Source organism: Lygodium microphyllum, chromosome 25 (assembly GCF_053477565.2).
Source record: "Lygodium microphyllum isolate KBCC chromosome 25, Lygodium_microphyllum_v1.1.10, whole genome shotgun sequence".
NCBI classification, from domain to species: Eukaryota; Viridiplantae; Streptophyta; class Polypodiopsida; order Schizaeales; family Lygodiaceae; genus Lygodium; species Lygodium microphyllum.
The window spans coordinates 34,331,536-34,354,784 of NC_141159.1; the positions used below are offsets into that span (position 1 = coordinate 34,331,536).

A 23,249-nucleotide genomic window follows, 5' to 3' on the forward strand; every position below is an offset into this window, starting at 1 on the left:
CTGCACATTAGAGAGCAATCGTTGAAACGAAGCATTGCCCTCAGAAGAGAAGTCCAATAAGAATCTATCAATCAATTGCTGCATATAGCCCTGAAAGATTGAATGCTTCAAATAAGACGAGTTGAAACGCAAAGGGAGTCTATCTAGAAATTGCTTAAAAGGTGCAATGGGTTGTGCAAGCATCTCAAGCTGTAGAGGGAAATGGTCCGACAAGGCATATTGCTGCAACACTTTCATTTCGAGCATCTCAGGAAGAAAATCATCTATCTGCATGATGTACATGCGGTCCAACCGCGACCATGTAGTCGCATACTACGCAGAGTGGAAAGTAAACCTTGTAGAAGAAGGGTGTAGCCAAGACCAAAGGTCTTGCTTAAGAACGTCACGAGCCAACACATTCCACACATGACTCTCCGGAGCCTCCATTACCGAATGCTCCGATGTGGACTGTGAAGAATCAACACACATATTAAAATCCCCCATCAAAAAACCCCTTCTGCCGAGTGACAAGGAGGTCCGCAAAGTATCCCAAAGATCCCGGCGGGATAAAGGATCATTCAGAGCATAGAGGCCAAGTAGCCATACGATCTCTCCTTCAAATACAATTTCAATCACCATAAAACGGCCATGCACATCATTTTTAATAAGAACCGGCTGATATTTTTCATGCACAATCATAAGCACCCCAGAATAATGCATGGCATGTGTCCCTACATAAAACAAACGAAACCCATGGCAATCCACAACTTTTCCTGCTTCACCGTGGCTCTTGTGCTCAACATCACACAGGACATCCCACTGATTCTCATGCAATACAATCCACATGGCATGTTGCTTATGGCGAGAACAAATGCCCCGCACATTCCATGTGGCTATCTTCATGTGTATTCGAAAGGAAAATCAGGTACGAGGCACAGCTTGCCGCGATTTAACGTTTTCTACTAGAATGTCAAGGACTCCCTCATCCAAAAAAACAGCTAACACAGCAAAAGAGTTCTAACGGCCAGATTTGGAGGTGGACGGTATATCTGCTGTCTTGGGGATGGAACGGGGAGAACATTGATCCCATGGGGTAATCACATTACCTCTAGTATCAAAAGCCAATTTAGCAGGTGGACCCTTTGGACCGTCCATATATACTTTCCTGGTAGGCTGATGACGGGGAGCAGAGGAAGCCATAGCAGAAGCAGTGTGCTCTGAAGACAACATTTGTTTCCTGCGCATATAAGTGCGCATGGAATCTTGTGAGGCAGTAGGCACAATATCCACCATGCCAGCATCAAACCTTTTACCTTTTTTTGTACGTACATCAACCCATTCATTGCCATGGAAATCCAAACCCCAAACCTATTGTTTACCTTTATCAAAAACTCTAGGTGGCTGGGTTGTATCCTGCAACGGAGCATCAAGCGCCATATCATCCATGGGCAGCACAACATGCTCAGTATCTGAAGTCAGTGGCTTCTCTGGGCATTCAGCCATAAAATGTCCCAATTTTCCACACGAAAAGCAGTGCCCTGCAAAGTTACCCCATTTCAACCGAAAGTGCAAAGGATGCATGCCTGAGCAATTAAGACGTAACCAAGTAGGCCTTTTCCTAGCAGTGTCCCATAACATACATAAACGGTTACGATTCATGGCCCTGAGGCTCGGGGGACCAGAACAGTGCCCACCATGGCTATGGCATCCTTTAACAGGGGCCAATAGACAGCCAGACAATTTTCCACTTCAACCCACACTGGGCATTCACGTTGAAGCAGGTGCTAAAAATTTGCCATTGGGCGCCAGGGCACAACATGGACCAAACGGAGATCAAAGAACAATGGCAGTTTGAACGGGAGATCAGCACGATGCTTCTCAGATTTCAACAACACCTCATAAAAACCTCTGGGCCCAACAAAAATCTCTTCAACACACTCCCCTTGTAGCAAACTGTGCAGCCACTGACGAATACGAGAAAGCACTGGGATCCTGCCAGTGAAGAAGAGTATAACAGCACGTTCATAAAACACTGAAAATGAGCGCAAGACATTTTTCAGGTCCACAGTGGCTTCGAGAACATCTTCAGTTCCAGAGTCAGAAAACGCTTCCTGATTATGTTGCACATAATCGCCAAGCAGAGTGTTGGCAAACTCCAAGAGATGCTCCCAGTCAACCTGACAATGGAGCCATAGGAAACAACCTGGCCCTGCCAGCCCAATGACTGTAAATCAAACTGCGTGCAACTGAGTATGGCTGATTTAAAGGCATTGATGCGAAGACCCGAAGCATGACCAAAGAGCGTCCAAACATCTAATGCCTTGCGAATGTTGTCCTTGTCCGCCCGCAAAATCATAAAGCTATCATCAGCCAAAGATTGGCTAATGAAGTACTGCCCAAAGGAAGAGACAATCCGGCCAGCTGAGCAGAAGCTGCCATTGAAGATAACATTGAAAGAACCGGGTGAGTCGCCAGGGCAAAGAAGAGAGGACTCAAAGGGCAACCCTGTCTGACCGAGCGTGCAAGGCCAAATGGCTCTGTAGCCCCACCATTGAGCATAACTCGAGAAGAAGCCGCAGCACTAATGATGTAGATCAATCGGGACATCCGAGTACCAAAACCCATAGCAGACATGAGTTCTGCAATGAAAGACCAATCTAAATAGTCAAAAGCCTTTTCCAAATCCAATTGAATCAATACCACTTCCTGACTGGAGTGCCTCGCATAGTCAATAGCCATTTGCACATTTAAGATATTATGCAGAATGTTGCGGCCCTTGAGGAAACCATATTGAAGAGGATGCACAATAGCTAGAAGGTACTTGTGAAGCCGATTCGCCAGCACTTTGAGGAAGATTTTATACATCGAACCCATCAAAGAAATTGGTCTCCAGTGTTGCAGCATTGACGACGAAGGGACCTTTGGAATCAGTTTGATAAGGCCTTCTTTCCATGAGGAAGGCATGACCCCTGTTTCCCAAACCTGCTGAAACATAGCCGCCAATGGCTTACCCAGCTGGGTGGCCGAGTTCTCAAAGAATTCATTGATGAGACCATCCCAACCAGGACTTTTATCCTTAGGCAGGTGTAACAAAGCATCCATAACCTCCTCCTCGCAAATATCTGCCTCCAAAGTAGCTTGCATATCAAGTGGAACCTGCTGGAGGACCAGATCATAGAAGACCGAGCGTGCATGCGTAACGTGGCCAGAAGGCGACGGACAAGAACCAAGAAGATCCATAAATTAATTTCTGCACATATTGACAACGGTCTGCGGATCAGTGACCATGCGACCTTCTGAATCCTAGAGTCTAGTCATATTTTCTCGAGCAGGAGAAGCATGCAAGGCGCGAAAGAACTTGTGAGTCTGACAGGCACTATCTTGCAATGTGTCAGTCAAGTTGTGCAGCTTGGCCTGCTGATAAGATTTCAACTGAAATACTTGAATAAGATGCGCCAAACGCATCGCCAGTGACAGCAGAAATTCATCATCTAGGGTGTCCACCAGCAGCGAACGGACCAAAGCCAGTAAGTCCTCCGCTGCATGGCGACGCCGCCGACAAATAGAGGCATGATGGATCCCATACTGCCAAGCAACCCGCTGCACATTAGAGAGCAGCCGTGCAAAGGAAGCCAAGCCCTCAGAGGCGAAGTCCAGTAAGAACCTCTCAATCAATTGCTGCATATAGCCCTGAAAGATTGGATGCTTCAAATAGGACGAGTTGAAACCTAAAGGGAGTCTATCCAGCAACTGCATAAAAGGTGCAATAGATTGTGCAAGCATCTCAAGCTGGAGGGGGAAATGGTCCGACAATGCATATTGCTGCAAGACTTTCATTTCGAGCATCTCAGGAAGAAAATCATCCCCCTGCATGATATACATTTGGTCCAACCGCGACCAAGTAGTTGCATATTGTGTGGAATGAAAAGTAAACCTTGAAGAAGAAGGGTGGAGCCAAGACCAGAGATCTTGCTTAAGTACATGAAGAGCGAAGGCATTCCACACCCGGCTTTCCGGAGCATCCATTACCGAATGCCCTGAAGTGGACTGAGAAGAGTCAACACACATATTGAAATCTCCCATCAAAAAACCCCTTCTGCCAAGTGACATGGAGCTCTGCAAAGTCGTCCAAAGATCCCGTAGGGATGCGGGGTCATTCGGAGCATAGAGACCCAGCAACCATAAAATCTCTCCTTCAAATAAAACTTCGATTACCAGAAAGCGGCCCTGTACATCATTTTTAATAAGAACAAGCTGGTATTTCTCATGGACAATCATAAGCATGCCCGAATAGTGCATAGCATGTGTCCCTGCATAAAACAGGCGGAATCCATGGCAATCCACAACTTTTCCTACTTCACTGTGACTCTTGTGCTTAACCGCACACAAGACATCCCACTGGTTTTCATGCAAGACAGTCCACATGGCATGTTGCTTATGACAAGAGCAAATGCCTCGCACGTTCCACGTGGCTATCTTCATATATCTTCAAAAAAGAGAATAAGGAACGAGGCACCTGTTGCCTCGATTTCACCTTTTCCGTGAGAGCGTCCAGGACACCCTCATCCAGAAAATCAGCTAACACTGCAAAAGAATTCTAGCGGCCCACTTTAGAGGTAGATGGAATATCCACTGCCTTGGGAGTGGAACGGGGATAACGACGATCCCAAGGTGTAATCACATTACCTCTAGTATCAAACGCCAGCTTAGCAGGTGGGCCCTTTGGACCGTCTGTATAGAGTTTCCTTGTAGCCTGATTACGGGGGGCTGAAGGAGCCATAGTACGCGCAGCATGCTGGGAAGAGAACATTTCTTTCCTACGCATATACGTGCGCACGGAATCCTGTGAAGCATCAGGCCCAGAATCCGCCAGGCCTGCATCCAATTTTTTCCCCTTTTTTGGACGTGCCTCAAGCCAATCATTGCTACGAGAATCTAAACCCCAGACCTGTTGTTTACCTTTATTCACAACATTAGGTGGCTGGGGGGCCTCCTGTGCCGGGGCATCAAGCACCATGTCATCCTTAAGCAGCACAACATGCGCATCATCTGAAGACGGTTGTCTCTCTGGGCATTCGGCCATAAAATGCCCCAATTTACCACATGAAAAGCAGTGTCCTACAAAGTTGCCCCATTTCAAGCGAAAGTGCAAAGGATGCGTGCCAACGCAATTGAGGCGAAGCCACTCAGGCCTTTTCCTGGCCGTGTCCTATAACATGCATAAACGGTTTCGATTCATAGCCCTTAGGCTTGGGGAAACCAGCACCGTTCCCACAACTGCCATCGCATCCTTTAACAATGGCCAATAGACCGCCGGACAATTTTTCACTTCCACCCACACCGGGCATTCTCGTTGAAGCAGACGCTGGAAGTCTGCCATAGGGCGCCATGGCACAGCATGGACCAAGCGGCAATCAAAGAATAATAGCAACTTGGACAGGAACTCAGCCCGATGTGTCTCTGATTTCAGCAGCACCTCATAAAATCCGCGGGGTCCAAGAAAGATCTCCTCAACACACTCCCCTTGTAATAAATGATGCAGCCACTGGCGAATATGGGAAAGCACTAGGATCCTGCCAGTGAAGAAAAGTATAACTGCACGGTCATAAAACACTGAAAAAGACCGCAAGACTGATTTTGGGTTCACCGTGGCTTCCAGCACTTCATCAGTTCCCGAGTCAGAAAAAGCTTCATGATTATGCTGGACATAATCGCCAAGCAGCGTATTGGCAAAGTCCAGCAAATGCTCCCAGTCAATCTCCTGCGAATCCACAGGATCAGAGGCAACCTACGCATAGGAACGTTCCTGAGGGCCCATTGTCTTGTCAGACGTATGCTTGGAGCGTTTGCCCGCAGGCGGCAGGTCAGAACCAGAAGGCATGTCCTCCGGGCACGGCACCATCTCCTCCGTGCACGGCACCATCTCCTCCAGCTCCTCTGTATCAGAATCAGGACCAAGGGCTGCCACCGTCCGGTCGATAAAATCCATATCCAGGCCAGCCATCCTACTGTCCTCTCTCTCTGTTAGGGCGCACAGCCAAGGGCAACGTCGCAGGTCCGCGGGGCAGGTCAGCCGACGTCTCACATCAGCAGGGCGGGTCAGACAAAGGGCCAAGCGGGCGCACCGACACAAGGAATCGCGGGGCAGGTGGTTGTGCAGACGCAGGGACCGCCGGACAGGGAAAACGGCACAGTCGTGCACGCGGGGTCTCCCAGACGATCAGATCAAGGTCAAGCAGGGCAAGGGTCAGCAGACGGGGCTCGAACCAGGGTGAACGTGGGCGAACAGGCGCGATCAGGCGTGAACGGGCGCGGGGCAGGGCTGACAAGAATGGCGCGAACCAGGGCGGACGTGTCCGGACGGGCACGCAAAAGCGCGGACGGGTCTGGCGACGGCGGTAACGGGCCAGACAGGCCAGTCGAGCGACGAGCAGGCGCGGACGGGTCAGGCGGCAACGGGCCAAACGAGCGATGAGCGGGCAGAGGACGTGCGACGAACGCAGCAACGGCGGGCGCAAAGTAGGGTTCCAAGATCGCTCGCCGCCATCGCCTCTCTCTCTCTCTCTCTCTCTTCCAGCTATCAACGTTGTTATTGGACGTGATCAACAGGCACTACTGGACATCGCCCAAGCCTCAGTGTCCCCCTCGTCCAGCTATCGACGTTGTTACTAGATGTGATCGATAGGCACTGCTGGACATCGCCCAGGCCACAACGCCCCGCCCTCGTCCAGCTATCGATGTTGTTACTAGATGTGATCGACAGACACTGCTAGACATCCCCCAAGCCACAACGCCCCGCCCTCGGCCTTCTGATCTCACCTGCCTGCTGTACTCTGGCTCCGCCTCTGCATCGGTCAGCTCCTGCGTGTGATCAGTACCGGTGCCCCACCAGCTCCTAATGTCGACCACCCATGCCTTTGCCTCAAGCTCTAGCTCCCGACCTCGACATAAATAGCTCTAGCTCCAACTCCAACTCCCGATAACCCATGCCTCCCACCTCCCGCCCACGCCTCCAGCTCCAGCTCCTGACATCCACAACTCCCAACCGCCCACGCCTCTAGCTCTAGCCTAGAAAAGGGCGAAGATCACACAACTCCAGGAAGGGCCGAATAGGAAGGGCGCTGGAATTTTATTCGAAGGCCCCTCAATTGTGTTCACACCGGTGGAGCAATATGTCGTAATCAACTTGTGCCCAACACAACAAGACAGAGTCCGCCCCCAAAATGGAGAATATCCAGATAGAGCAGATGATTACCAATGCAAAGTCAAGGAGTATGACAACGGACTAAGCATAGTAAACAGGCAGTTGAACGATAAGATTAAAAAGCTGAAATTAAAGATAGAAGCCCCAGATGGGGAGATTCAATCACTTAGGCAGTTACTGACTGATATTCAGCTCAGCCCCAAGCTAGAGGAAGGAGAAATTCAACCTAGCATGACCGAGGAGCTAACCCGCATCAAAGAGGAAGTACAACTCCTCCAAAAAAAGGAGGAGACGACGAAGGAGGCTGTTTCTTGGGCAGAGATGCTCAAGAAAACCCAACAGCAAGTAGAGGAGGCGGAGCAATGGATTCAAATTGCAAAGAAGGGGAAACACCTAGCACACGCATCTACAACAACCATAATCAATGACACATTGGAGGAGGAACAAAAAAGGAAAATGAGAGCACTCCATGTTCGGGTGACGGGGCTGAAGATGCATGAAAAAGTGGATGAGGACACCAAGGTGCTATACACGTTAATGAATATTAAGAAAGACACGCATGTCTCCACTTGGAGAGTAGGCAAGAAAAGCACAAAAAGGGAGAGCTCAAAAGAGCGTGCACTCATTCTCCGCTTCCCCACCATGGAGGCTAGGAGAGACTTCCTAGCTCAACGCCGTACATTGAAGGGGACCGGTGTGTTTTTGGGTGATGATCTCACACCAACCCAACTAGCCCACAGGAGGGAGTGCATGCCAAAAATTAAGGCAGCCAGGGAGGAGGGCAAACTCGCCTTCTACAAAGGAGGGAGAGTGGTAGTCATGGAGAGGCGCCACAAATGACGGCGTGAGACTTATGGGACCTATGGAACCAACCTTCCAGTGGCAATCTGGAATTTAAACAAAGCCCTCCGATTGGATGTGGGAGCTTTTGAGGAGACATTTAGAGGGAGAGATATAGTGTCCTACTCAGAGACACATCAGGGACCACATACTACACTTCAACGGGTGACAGGCTATAGGTGGGAATCAGCTTGCAGGAAGGAGACCAGCAACAGACCACAATAATCGTGGGTCAAGAGGAGTGGCAGTGTTATTTAGGGAGAAGCTACAGCAGACGATCCAGGTAGTCCGCAGAGATGAGCAGGCCAGATACATGTGTGTGAGAGTGTGTAGTGAGGAACGCACTTTGTATGTTGCCATATGCTATTTTCCCCCTATGACGTCCTAATATGCCCCACCCAAGGGGCAATCACCATATGTGGCTTTGGATGAGGATATTTGGGAGTTCTCGAAGGAGGGAGAGGTTATCCTACTAGGAGACTTTAATGCCAGGACAACCTCCCATCAAGTAGATCTTTGATGCATTTGAGAAGATGCTACAGGAGCAGGATGTGTCAAAGCTACAGCTGGAGAGGACATCTCAGGATATGGGAGAAGTCACCGAATATGGGAGATACCTTGTGAAGATGGGCACAGCACACAGGTTGGCCATTCTTAATGGCTTGGCTAGATACCCGCTATCCGGCACCTTCACATGCTATCCTCGACGACATGGTGCCAGCATAGTAGACTATGTTCTTGCCCCACCGATGCTGATATCTCACATCCAGGACCACTCAGTATCCCCACGCCTTCTTGGAGTTGCAGTGGATCATGCCTACCTATCACTCACCATCGCCCTCCAATTCACTGACACGCAGACCCATCATGCAACTTATCGGCACCTGAGATACCTCTTCTCCAGAGAGACAGAGAATACCTATGAGGCGGAGATCCTTACATTGTTACATGATGCAGACCCCGACGTTCCATTACAAGAGCTAACTCAGCAATTCAGTGAGGCCCTACACATCATTGCACGTGTAGCCTTCCCACACTGACGACCCACACATAGAGCCTCCACCAAGGTGACACCTTGGAACAGCTGGTATGATGATGAGTGCCATGAGACCAAAGCACGGCTACAAAGAGAGATAGCACTGGGGTCCACTACCCACATACAGGCACAGATACTCTTTAGACGCCTCACACGGTGGAAGAAGAGAACATTCTTGGCCCAGCTTGAGCGAGACCTATATCAGTTATTCTTCAGCCAGGACTCAAGAGACTTGGAGGCTTTTCAGAGAGCATTGCCCAACCACACCTATTATGTCCACCACTATATGGGAGGAGTATGCAGCTAGTCTTTATACTGTGGAGGGTCAGCCACCTCTTCCTGACCCACTTGAGCCTTGTCCAGAGACCACCACTTTCTTTACAGAAAGTAGGGTTTGAGAGGCCATTAACAAACTTAGCAAAGGAAAGGTACAAGATCACGATGGATTAGTAGCCGAGCACTTGATCCATGCTAGAGTTTTGGTGGCAGGATTCCTAGCTTACATGTTTAACAGAGCCATGTGTGAAGGCCTACCAAGAAGCTGGAGCATGATCACTATTGTGCCTATCCTCGACTCAGGGGACCCTACTCTACCCAGTAACTATCGGATTATCATGGTTGGGCATACATTGGCTAAGTTACATGCTTCCATCCTTGAGCATGAGTTAAGCAGGTGGGCAGAGATCTGGGGTCTTAGAGCCGAAGGACAGGCTGGCTTTAGGAGAGGCTTCTCCACATTGGATCACATCCTCACACTCAGAGCGATCATTGAGGAGGGTAGAGCCCATGGCTGACGAACCTATTGCTGCTTTGTGGACTTCCACAAAGCCTTTGACACAATACCAAGAGACAGGCTGATAAATAGATTGCATACCATGGGAGTTCCGAAAGAGCTCAGTTGGGGTATTTTGGCGCAATCCCCATAAAGCATTCGCTTTAGTGACCAGCCATTGATGATCTTTAATCAGAAGATGATACACTTGGTTAGCAGAAGCTTTGCTTAAAGTCAGCCGGCCTTGTAGGTCCCAATCCTGCCAAGGATGATCCGAAGCAAGGGCAAGAAAGGGCTGGCGGCTCTGGAGCACCCTCAAAAGCTGTTCCCATAAAGGCCTGTATCCACGAGGGATCCTGAAGAGCCTCCTGGCTGTACGAAACGATATAAGCATATTGCGACTGGCAAGGGTGGCATCCGCAACTGAAGACAAGCCCAAGCGTGCTATCCGGTTGAATTGTGGTCTAAGCTCATGTTTACCTTCCCATGAAAGTAAACGCGAGACTGCCAACAATTCCAATTGAAAAGAGTTAGTAGCTAAGCGATCCTCCGCTGGATGCCACTGAGCCTTCTGGAGGACCTGTTTCCAGGAACATACCAAATGAGTAAGCAGCGACGAAGAAGAACTGGAGAACCACGAATCAGCATTAAGAACATGCCACCAAGAACTTCAGATTTGGGTATTGCCATGCAGAAGGCCATGGCCCTCAAGGAAATAACGGGCTATATCGACCCATGGATGATGATCCGAGCACATGGCGCGGAAAAGCGACCAACGGAGAGCCTGCATGTGAGTTTGGGCATCTAAAATAGCTCCGCCACCCATGCGTTTGGGGGTGCACGCATGCGACCAAGAGATCCAGGAAATACCTGCATGCAATGAGTCCTTCTTCCATAGCATGAAACGAATAGGCTGAGTAAGAGCATTCAGAGTCGTAGCAGTCCACGGCAACAATGGCAAGAAATATGTGAGCGTTGGCAACATAATTGTCTGGGCTACTTTGAGGCGAACATGGAAGGGCTAGGCTTGAGACTTCCAATACATAAACTTATCCACCATTTTCTGAGAAATCCACCGCAGAAGCTGCTTTGGGGGAACATCAACACCCAAAGGGTACCCAAGGTGCCTGACAATGGAGCCACGAGGAACAACCAGACCCTGCCAATCCAAGGACTGCAAATCCGACTCCGTGCAGCTGAGAATGGCTGATTTGAGCGCATTGATACGAAGGCCGGACGCCTGACCAAAGAGACCCCAAACATCCAATGCTTTTCGAAGGTTATCCTTGTCCGCACGCAAAATCATAAAACTATCATCCGCCAGGGATTGGCTAATGAAGTGCTCTCCTGTAGGAAGCGACAGTCCGGCCAACTGAGAAGAGGCTGCCATATGAGATAACATTGAAAGAACTGGATGTGTCGCAAGAGCAAAGAATAGAGGGCTCAAAGGGCACCCTTGTCTGACAGAGCGGGCAAGGACAAATGGCTCAGTAACACCTCCGTTCAGCATGACTCGCGAAGACGCTGCATCGCTAATGGTGTAGATTAGACGAGACATCCGAGCACCAAAGCGCATAGCAGACATAAGTTCAGCAACGAACGACCAGTCCAGATAGTCAAAAGCCTTTTCCAGGTCCAGTTGAATCAGTACTACCTCCTGATTAGAATGCCTTGCATAATCAATTGCCAGTTGAGCATTCAATACATTGTGCAGAATATTTCGGCCCTTAATGAAACCATACTGTAGAGGGTGCACAATGGCAGGGAGATGCTTATGGAGCCGATTCGCCATTACTTTGGAAAAGATTTTGTACATTGAACCCATCAAAGAAATTGGACGCCACTGTGTCAACTTAGATGGCGAAGGAACTTTTGGAAGCAGTTTAATAAGACCTTGTTTCCATGAGGAAGGCATGATCCCCGTTTCCCACACCTGCTGAAACAAAGCCCGCAATGGTTTCGCCAGTTGGGTAGCAAAAGCTTCAAAGAACTCATTGGTGAGACCATCCCAACCCGGACTTTTATCCTTGGGCAAGTGTAACAAGACGTCCATAACCTCTGCCTCACAAATATCTCACTCCATAGTAGCTTGCATGTCCTACGGAAGCTGATTGCGGACCAGGTCATAAAAAACCGAACGGGCCTGATTAATTTGGGCTGAAGGTGGAGAAGTGGAACCGAGAAGGTCACGGAAATAATCCCTGCACATATGCACAATAGTTTCCGGATCCAGGATAAGGTGGCCTTCTGCATCCTCGAGTCTAGTCATATTCTCTCGAGCAGGAGAGGCGTGGAGAGCGCGAAAGAACTTATGGGTCTGACATGCACTATCTTGCAAAGTCTCCGTCAGATGTTGCAGTTTGGCCTGCTGATATGATTTCAACTGGAATTCTTTAATAAGATCAGCCACCCGCATGGCCAGTGCGAGCAGAAATGCATCATCCGGAGTGTCCACCAGCAGAGAACGAACCAAAGCCAGCAGGTCCTCTACTGCCTGGCGACGCCGCCGACAAAGAGAGGCATGATAGATCCCATACTGCCGAGCAACCCGCTGCACATTAGAAAGCAATCTTTCAAATGACGCAGTGCCCTGAGAGGAGAAGTCCAAGAAGAATCTGTCAATCAATTGCTGCATATAGCCCTGAAAGATTGCATGCTTCAAGTAAGACGAATTGAAACGCAAAGGGAGTCGCCCCAGAAATTGCTTGAAAGGTGCAATGGGTTGTGCAAGGAGCTCGAGCTGCAGCAGGAAATGGTCCGACAAGGCATATTGCTGCAACACTTTTATTTCGAGCAGCTCCGGAAGAAAATCATCATTCTGCATGATATATATACAGTCCAATCGCGACCATGTTGTTGCATACTGGGCAGAATGGAATGTAAACCCTGTAGAAGACGGGTGGAGCCAGGACCAAAGATCTTGCTTAAGAACAGCAAGAGCCAACTCATGCCACCGACGACTTTCCGGCGCATCCATTACCGAATGCTCCGAGGTGGATTGGGAAGAATCAACACACATATGGAAATCCCCCATGAAGAAGCCCCGTCTGCCAAGTGACAAGGAGGTCTGCAAAGTCTGCCAAAGCTCCCGACGAGATAACGAATCATTCGGAGCATAGAGGCCAAGTAACCATAAGATTTCCCCTTCGAATAAAATTTCAATCACCAAGAAGCGGCCATGAACATCATTTTTAATAAGAACCGGCTGATATTTGTCATGTACAATCATGAGCACACCCGAATAATGCATGGCCTGTGTCCCTGCATAAAACAAACGAAAGCCATGGCAATTCACAACTTTTCCGGCTTCACCGTGACTCTTGTGCTCAACAGCGCACAGGACATCCCACTGATTCTCATGCAATACAGTCCACATGGCATGTTGCTTGTGTCGAGAACAAATTCCTCGCACATTCCACGTGGCTATTTTCATGTGTATTCAAAACAAAATCAGGTACGAGGCACAGCTTGCCGCGATTTGACTTTGTCAGCGAGAATGTCCAGGACTCCCTCGTCCAAGAAATCTGCCAACACTGCAAAAGAGTTCTGCGGACCAGATTTGGAAGTAGACGGCATATCTGCTGGCTTGGGGTTGGAACGGGGATAACGACGGTCCCACGGGGTAATGACGTTGCCTCTAGTATCAAAAGCCAGCTTAGCAGGGGGACCCTTGGGACGATCCGAATACATTTTCCTGGCGGGCTGAGGACGGGGGGCAGAGGAAACCATAGCAGGAGCAGAGCGCTCGGAAGACAACATTTCTTTCCTGCGCATATATGTACGCATGGAATCTTGTGAGGTAGTAGGCACAATATTCTCCATGCCAGCAACAACCCTGTTGCCTTTTTATGCACGTACTTCAACCCAATCAGTGGCAAGGGAATCCAGACCCGAAACCTGTTGTTTACCTTTGGCCAGAACTTGGGGCTGGTGGATAGTATCCAGTGACGGAGCATCACACACCATATCTTCCATGGGCGGCGCAACATGGCCAACATCTGAAGCATGTTGCTGTTCCGGGCATTCGGCCATAAAATGCCCCAACTGTCCACAGGAAAAGCAATGGCCTGCAAAATTGCCCCATTTCAAACGAAAGTGTAACGGATGCATGCCAGAGCAATTGAGGCGTAACCAAGCAGGCCTTTTTCTTGCAGTGTCCCATAACATACACAAGCAGTTGTGATTCACAGCCCTGAGACTGGGAGGGACCAGCACAGTGCCCACGGCGGCCATAGCATCCTTCAATAGTGGCCAATAAACAGCCGGACAATTTTCCACTTCTACCCACACAGGGCATTCACGTTGCAGCAGACGCTGAAAGTCGGCCATTGGGCGCCATGGAACCACATGAACCAACCGGCGATCAAAAAACAAAGGCAGTTTAGACAGGAGAGCAGCACGGTGCGTCTCCGATTTCAACAAGACCTCAAAAAAACCTCGGGACCCAACAAAAATCTCTTCAACACATTCCCCTTGTAGCAGACTGTGCAGCCACTGGCAAATACGGGAAAGCAGCGGGATGCGACCAGTGAAAAAGAGTATCACAGCGCGATCATAAAACACCGAAAAGGAGCGTAGGACAGTTTTTGGGTCCACGGTGGCTTCCAGAACATCTTCAGGTGCAGAGTCAGAAAAGACTTCCTGATTATGTTGAACATAATCGCCAAGCAAAGTGTTGGCAAATTCCAGCAAATGCTCCCAGTCAACATCCTGAGAGTCCACAGAATCCGAAGCAACCTGAGCATAGGAACGATCCTGATGAACACCGGTCGCTTCCGAAGTATGCTTGGTACGTTTACCCGCATGCTGGATGTCGGGACCAGGGGGCATCTCTTCGTTGCACGGAACCATATCCTCAGGTTCCTCAGCATCAGAATCCGGGCCAAGTGCTGCCACCGTTTGGTCTATGAAATCCAGATCCAAACCAGCCATCGTGTATCACGATCTGAGCTCGAAGGAGGACTGACCCTCTCTCTCTCCCGCTCTCTCTCTCTCCAGGCGCGTCACCACAAGATGCTCTTTGCAGGCACCCACCGGCAGCAGACCTTACGTAGGGCAGACGGGACAACAGCGAGAGCGTACCGGGTGTCGGGATAGGTGTCGCAGGTCCAGGCGACCTGGTGTGCAGCAGGCGACGGCGCAGGTCCAGGCGTCCTAGTGTGCAGCAGGCGACGACGCAGGTCCAGGCGACCTGGTGGGCAGCAGGCGACAGCGCAGGTCCAGGCGTCAGCGGGGCGCAGGTCCAGGCGTCAACGGGGCGCCGGTAAAACGAACAGGCGACGGCTCTCTCTCCAGGCGGATGTCGCGCGCAGGAAACAGGACCGCTCTCTCTCTCTCCCTCTCTCTCTCTCTCTCTCTGTGTACAGAGCAGGGGGCACGCTATCCCGGACGCTGCCTCTCTGACGATGGTCAGGTTTAGGGTTTTACAGGAGCTGGGCGCCTCTGCACGAAAGGAGGAGCACACGCAGGCGGAGCCTCGAACAGCAGCACAGGCGAAGTTGACGGGGCGGCTGCAGACGTTTCAGCGGGACAGGCAGTAGACAAGGCGGAACGAAACAGGGCGATGCGCAGGGCTGAGACGTAAGAGACGTGGGGCTACGTGACTGAAGGGCGACGGCAGGGATCCCTGCGCCCAGGACAGACGACTGACGGGCGACGCTTACTCCGCCTGCACGCCTGTGGGAGCAGCCAACGGATGACGAAGTAGGGCAAGCGGCAGGTCGCGACCACGATGCGCCATCATCTCCTGCGTGTTTCCGTCAGAGCTCTCTTTTTTTTTTCGTAAAAGGTAATTGTATTAATTACGAAAAAAAGTACAAGATAACTTGATTACAAGATACATGACGTCAATCCAGGCCATCATGTGAAGAGGGGCTAAGTGCTACAAGTTACAAAGTTATGGCAAGGGGGCAGATGAAATTGCCATAAGCCAGGGACGGAAGTCCTCCCTAGAGAGCAAATCAGAATGCTGGAGAAGATCCAACTGCCAATACAAAAGGCCCTTAAGCCTCGCAATATGTCGCTGAACATTATAGGCGGAGTCAAAAAGAAAAGCATTCCTAATGGTCCAGTTATGCCAACAGCCCCAATATCGAAGAAAATGAAACATGAGTTTCATATGTGGCTATGCAGGAGTGGGGTATTTGGGCTGCCCGAAAACCCAATCAACGGGGCGCAGGGTGACTCCAACCGCTCCTTGCCAAATAGCCGACAAAAAGAACCAGACTTTTTTTGCGACCGGGCAAGAAATAAATCTGTGGCGGGCTGATTCCACCGCAGTGGTGCAAAAGAAACAGTTGCCATTGGAGATTCGTCGCTTGGAAAGAGCCGACGCAAGCGGAAGACCACCAATCATCACTCTCCAAAGAAATACTTTACATTTGAAGGGGGTCTTGTTCAACCAGCCCTCCATCACAGTTGCCCTCCACCAGGACCGAGATTTTCGTAAGCTCCATAAAGCATTGGCGTTGGTAACGAACCATTGTTGATCTTTGATCAGAATATGATAAACTTGATTAGCAGAAGCTTTGCTTAAAGGCAGCCGGCCTTGTAGGTCCCAATCCTGCCAGGGATGATCTGAAGCAAGGGCAGGAAAGGGTTGTCTGCTCTGGAGCATCCGCAAAAGCTGTTCCCATAAAGGCCTATATCCCCGCGGAATCCTGTAAAGCCTCCTGGCTGTACGAAAAGATATAAGCACATTGCGACTAGCAAGGGTGGCATCCGCGACCGAAGACAAGCCCAAAAGAGCCATCCGGTTGAATTGTGGTCTAAGCTCGTTTTTGCCTTCCCATGCAAGTAAACGCGAGACTGCCAATAATTCCAATTGAAAAGAATTCGTAGCCAAGCGATCCTCCACTGGATGCCACTGAGCCTTTAGAAGGACCCGTTTCCAGGAACATACCAAATGATTGAGCAGCGACGAAGAAGAACTGGAGAACCTCGAATCAGCATTAAGAACATGCCACCACGAAGTCCGGATTTGGGTATTGCCTTGTAGAAGCCCATGGCTCTCAAGGAAATAACGGGCTATATCGACCCATGGATGATGATCCGAGCACATGGCGCGGAAGAGAGACCAACGGAGTGCCTGCATGTGAGTTTGGGCATCTAAAATAGCTCCGCCACCCATGCGTTTAGGGGTGCAGGCATGCGACCAAGAAATCCAGGAAATACCTGCATGCAATGAGTCCTTCTTCCATAGCATGAAGCGAATAGACTGAGTAAGAGCATTGAGAGTCGTAGTAGTCCAGGGCAACAATGGCAAAAAATATGTCAGCATTGGCAACATAATTGTCTGGGCCACTTTGAGACGAATATGGAAGGGCCAGGCTTGCGATTTCCAATACATAAACTTAGCCACCATTTTCTGAGAAATCCACTGCAGAAGCTGCTTTGGTGGAACGTCGACACCCAAAGGGTACCCAAGGTGCCTGACAATGGAGCCACGAGGAACAACCAGACCCTGCCAGTCCAAGGACTGCAAATCCGACTCCGTGCAGCTGAGAATGGCTGATTTGAGCGCATTGATGCGAAGGCCGGAGGCTTGACCAAAGATGCCCCAAACATCCAATGCGCGCTTGAGGTTGTCCTTGTCCGCCCGCAAAATCATAAAAGTATCATCCGCCAGGGATTGGCTAATGAAGTGCTGTCCTGAAGGAAGCGACAGACCGGCCAACTGAGAAGAGGCTACCATATGGGATAACATGGAAAGAACTGGATGTGTCACGAGGGCAAAGAATAGCGGGCTCAAAGGGCATCCTTGTCTGACAGAGCGGGCAAGTACAAATGGCTCAGTAACACCTCCGTTCAGCATGACTCGTGAAGACGCCGCAGCGCTAATGGTGTAGATTAAACGAGACATCCGGGGACCAAAGCCCATAGCCGACATAAGTTCAGCGACGAAAGACCAATCCAGATAGTCAAAAGCCTTTTCCAGGTCCAATTGAATCAGTACTACCTCCTGGTTAGAATGCCTTGCATAATCAATAGCTAGTTGAGCATTCAATACATTGTGCAGAATATTTCGGCCCTTAATGAAACCATACTGTAGAGGATGCACAATGGCCGGGAGATGCTTATGAAGCCGATTTGCCATTATTTTGGAAAAGATTTTGTACATTGAACCCATCAAGGAAATGGGGCGCCACTGTGTCAACCTAGATGGCGAAGGAACTTTTGGAAGCAGTTTAATAAGGCCTTCTTTCCATGAGGACGGCATGATCCCGGTTTGCCACACCTGCTGAAACAAGGCCTGCAATGGTTTCGCCAGTTGGGTAGCAAAAGCTTCAAAGAACTCATTGGCGAGACCATCCCAACCCGGGCTTTTATCCTTGGGCAAATGTAACAAGACGTCCATAACCTCTGCCTCACAAATATCGGACTCCATAATAGCTTGCATGTCCTGCGGTAGCTGATTGCGGACCAGGTCATAAAAATCCGAACGGGCCTGAGTGATTTGATCTGAAGGTGGAGAAGTGGTGCCGAGAAGGTCACAGAAATAATTCCTGCACATCTGCACAATAGTCTACGGATCCATGATAAGGTGACCTGCTGCATCCTCGAGTGTGGTCATATTCTCCCTAGCAGGAGAGGCGTGAAGAGCTCGAAAGAACTTATGGGTTTGACATGCATTATCTTGCAACGTCTCTGTCAGATGTTGCAGTTTGGCCTGCTGATATGATTTCAATTGGAATTCTTTAATAAGATCCGCCACTCGCATGGCCAGTGCGAGCAGAAATGCATCATCCGGAGTGTCCACCAGCAGAGAACGAACCAAAGCCAGCATGTCCTCGGCTGCCTTGCGACGCTGCCGACAAAGAGAGGCATGGTGGATCCCATACTGCCGAGCAACCCGCTGCACATTAGAGAGCAATCGTTCAAATGACGCAGTGCCTTGAGAAGAGAAGTCGAAGAGAAATCTGTCAATCAATTGCTGCATATAGCCCTGAAAGATGGCATGCTTCAGGTAAGACGAATTGAAACGCAAAGGGAGTCTCTCCAGAAATAGCTTGAACGGGGCAATGGGTTGTGCAAGCAGCTCAAGCTGCAGAGGGAAATGGTCCGACAGGGCATATTGCTGCAATACTTTTATTTCGAGCAACTCAGGAAGAAAATCATCATTCTGCATGATATATATACGATCCAATCTCGACCATGTTGTTGCATACTGGGCAGAATGGAAAGTAAACCCTGTAGAGGACGGGTGTAGCCAGGACCAAAGATCTTGCTTGAGGACGTCAAGAGCCAACGCCTGCCACATACGACTTTCCGGCGTATCCATCACCGAATGCTCCGATGTGGACTGGGAGGAATCCACACACATATTGAAATCCCCCATGAAGAAGCCCCGTCTGCCAAGTGACAAGGAGGTCTGCAAAGTTTGCCAAAGCGCCCGACGAGATAAGGAATCATTCGGAGCATAGAGGCCAAGTAGCCATAAGATTTCCCCTTCGAATATAATTTCAATCACCAAAAAACGGCCATGAACATCATTTTTAATCAGAACAGGCTGATATTTGTCATGGACAATCATGAGCACACCCGAATAATGCATGGCCTGTGACCCAGCATAAAACAATCTAAAGCCATGGCAATCTACCACTTTTCCGGCTTCATCGTGACTCTTGTGCTCAACAGCGCACAGGACATCCCATTGATTTTCATGCAACACAGTCCACATAGCATGTTGCTTGTGTCGAGAACAAATTCCACGCACATTCCACGTGGCGATTTTCATGTATACTCAAAACAAAATCAGGTACGAGGCACTGCTTGCCTCGATTTGACTTTGTCAGCGAGAATATCCAGGACTCCCTCGTCCAAGAAATCTGCCAACACTGCAAAAGAGTTCTGCGGACCAGATTTGGAAGTAGACGGCATATCTGCTGGCTTTGGGATGGAACGGGGATAACGACGGTCCCACGGGGTAATGACATTACCTCTGGTATCAAATGCCAGCTTAGCTGAGGGACCCTTTGAACGATCCGAAGACATTTTCCTAGCGGGCTGATGAAGGGGGGCAGAGGAAACCATAGCAGGAGCCGAGCGCTCAGAAGACTGCATTTCCTTCCTTCGCATGTATGTACGCATGGAATCTTGTGATGTAGAAGGCACATTGTTCTCCATGGCCGCAACAACCCTGTTGCCTTTTTTTGCACGTACTTCCACCCAATTAGTGGCGCTAGAATCCAGACCCGCAACCTGTTGTTTACCTTTGGCCAAAGCTTGGGGCTGATGGGTAGCATCCAGCGATTGGGCATCACACACCATCTCCTCCATGGGCGGCACAGCATGGCCATCATGGGAAGTGTGTTGCTGTTCCGGGCACTCGGCCATAAAGTGCCCCAACTGTCCACAGGAGAAGCAGTGCCCTGCAAAATTGCCCCATTTCAAACGAAAGTGTAATGGGTGCATGCCAGGGCAATTGAGGCGTAACCAGGCAGGCCTTTTTCTTGCAGTGTCCCATAGCATACACAAGCGGTTGCGATTCACAGCCCGGAGACTGGGAGGGACCAGAATAGTGCCCACAACGGCCATAGCATCCTTCAATAGTGGCCAATAAACGGCCGGACAGTTTTCCACCTCGACCCAGACCGGGCATTCACGTTGCAGCAGACGCTGAAAATCTGCCATTGGACGCCATGGAACCACATGAACCAACCGGCGTTCAAAAAACAAAGGCAGTTTAGACAGGAGAGCAGCACGGTGCGTCTCTGATTTCAACAGGACCTCAAAAAAACCACGGGAGCCAACAAAAATCTCTTCAACACAGTCCCCTTGTAGCAGATGTTGCAACCACTGGCGAATACGGGAAAGCAACGGGATTCGACCAGTGAAGAAAAGTATCACAGCGCGATCATAAAATACCGAAAAGGAGCGTAGGACAGTTTTTGGGTCCACGGTGGCGTCCAGCACATCGTCAGGTGCAGAGTCAGAAAAGGCTTCCTGATTATGTTGAACATAATCGCCAAGCAAAGTGTTTGCAAATTCCAGCAAGTGTTCCCAGTCCACTTCCTGAGAGTCCACCGAATCCAAAGCAACCTGGGCATAGGACCGATCCTGAGAAACGCCTATCTCTTCGAAGCATGCTTGGTACGTTTACCCGCAGGCTGGATGTCGGGACCAGGGCACATCTCTTCGTTGCACGGAACCATATCCTCAGGTTCCTCCGCATCAGAATCCGGGCCCAGTGCTGCCACTGTTGGATCTATGAAGTCCAGATCCAAACCAGCCATCGTATATGATGATTTGATCTCGAAGGAGGACTGACCCTCTGTTTTGCCGGCTCTCTCGCTTTCCCTTTTTTCTGTACAGAGGCGCTGTCCAGGGATGTACTTAGCAAGGAGAGCTAATGAAAACTGAGGTTTACCTGTCTCCGTGCAGGGGCAGACAGGCGAAACACAGGTCGGGCGGTCTCCACAGCAGCACGGGACAGGCTGGGATGCCGGGCAGGGGTCCGTCAGCAGTGTCCGGGAACAGGGCGTCAGGAGGATGCTACCATGAATAGGGCGTCAGTGACAGGGCATCTGGGCGTGGACAGGGCGGCCGGAACAGAAGACGCTGGCGGCTCCAGGAGCAGGGCGACTGCTCCCGACGGCTCCAGGAGCAGGACGTCCGGAAGACGACACCAGGGATGCCGCCGGCAGCGCAGGGCGCAGACGCGACTGGCCAAAGTAGGCAGAGATGCAACCCGCGATGGTGGCGACGACACGCGAACGCCTGGCGAACAGGAACGACGACGAGCCTGAGGCGAACGCGGGGTGCCGACAGGTAGGGTTTCAGGCGGCGGCGGCGCAGGTAAACGCGACCGCAGGACGCGCCAGACCTAGCGATGGCAGGGCGGCACGGAGCGGGAGCAGCATCTCTCTCTCTTCTCTCTCTCTCTCTCCCCGTCAGAGCTCTCTCTCTCTCTCTCTTTTTTTTCGTAAATCTCTCTTTTTTTTTCTTTTTTTTTTCTTTTCGTAAATCTCTCTCTCTCTCTCTCTCTCTCTCTCTCTCTCTCTCTCTCTCTCTCTCTCTCTCTCTCTCTCTCTCTTTTCGTAATCTCTCTCTCTCTCTCTTTTTTTTTCGTAAAAGGTAATTGTATTAATTACGAAAAAAAGTACAAGATAACTTGATTACAAGAAACATGACGCCAATTCCAGGCCATCATGTGAAAAGGGGCTAATTGCTACGAGTTACAAAGTTATGGCAAGGGGGCAGATGAAATTGCCATAAGCCAGGTACGGAAGTCCTCCCTAGAGAGCAAATCAGAATGTCGGAGAAGATCCAACTGCCAATACAAAAGGCCCTTAAGCCTTGCAATATGTCGCTGAACATTATAGGCGGAGTCAAAGAGAAAAGCATTCCTAATGGTCCAGTTATGCCAACAGCCCCAATATCGGAGAAAATGATACATGAGTTTCATATGTGGCTGTGCAGGAGTGGGGTATTTGGGCTGTCCGAAAACCCAATCAAATGGGCGCAGGGTGAATCCAACCGCTCCTTGCCAAATAGCCGACAAAAAGGACCAGACTTTTTTTGCGACGGGGCAAGAAATAAATCTGTGGCGGGCTGATTCCACAGCAGTGGTGCAAAAGAAGCAGTTGCCATTGGAGATTCGTCGCTTGGAAAGAGCCGACGCAAGCGGAAGACCACCAATCATCACTCTCCAAAGAAGACTTTACATTTGAAGGGGGTCTTGTTCAACCAGCCTTCCATCACAGTTGCCCTCCACCAAGACCGGGGCTTTCGCAAACCCCATAAAGCATTGGCTTTGTTAACTAACCATTGTTGATCTTTGATCAGAATATGATAAACTTGATTAGCAGAAGCTTTGCTTAAAGTCAGCCGGCCTTGTAGGTCCCAATCCTGCCAGGGATGATCTGAAGCAAGGTCAGGAAAGGGTTGTCTGCTCTGGAGCATCCGCAAAAGCTGTTCCCATAACGGCCTATATCCCCGCGGGATCCTGTAAAGCCTCCTAGCTGTACGAAAAGATATAAGTACATTGCGACTAGCAAGGGTGGCATCCGCAACCGAAGACAAGCCCAAACGAGCCATCCGGTTGAATTGTGGTCTAAGCTCATTTTTGCCTTCCCATACAAGTAAACGCGAGACTGCCAATAATTCCAATTGAAAAGAATTCATAGCCACGCGATCCTCCGCTGGATGCCATTGAGCCTTTATAAGGACCCGTTTCCAGGAACATACCAAATGATTAAGCAGCGACGAAGAAGAACTGGAGAACCTCGAATCAGCATTAAGAACATGCCACCAAGAAGTCTGGATTTGGGTATTGCCATGTAGAAGCCCATGGCTCTCAAGAAAATAACGGGCTATATCGACCCATGGATGATGATCCAAACACATGGCGCGGAAGAGAGACCAGCGAAGTGCCTGCATGTGAGTTTGGGCGTCTAAGATAGCTCCGCCACCCATGC

The 23,249-nt window shown here is 50.0% G+C and overlaps 1 protein-coding gene and 1 pseudogene across 1 annotated transcript in view; one reads left to right on the top strand and one right to left on the bottom strand.

Moving 5' to 3' along the window:
- Positions 1–23,249, bottom strand: part of LOC148014071 (RNA polymerase II C-terminal domain phosphatase-like 2) — a 195,344-nt gene that overhangs the window by 84,750 nt on the left and 87,345 nt on the right. The gene's annotated exons all lie outside the window — the stretch shown is intronic.
- On the top strand, positions 7,378–21,578 carry LOC148014072 (uncharacterized; annotated as a pseudogene).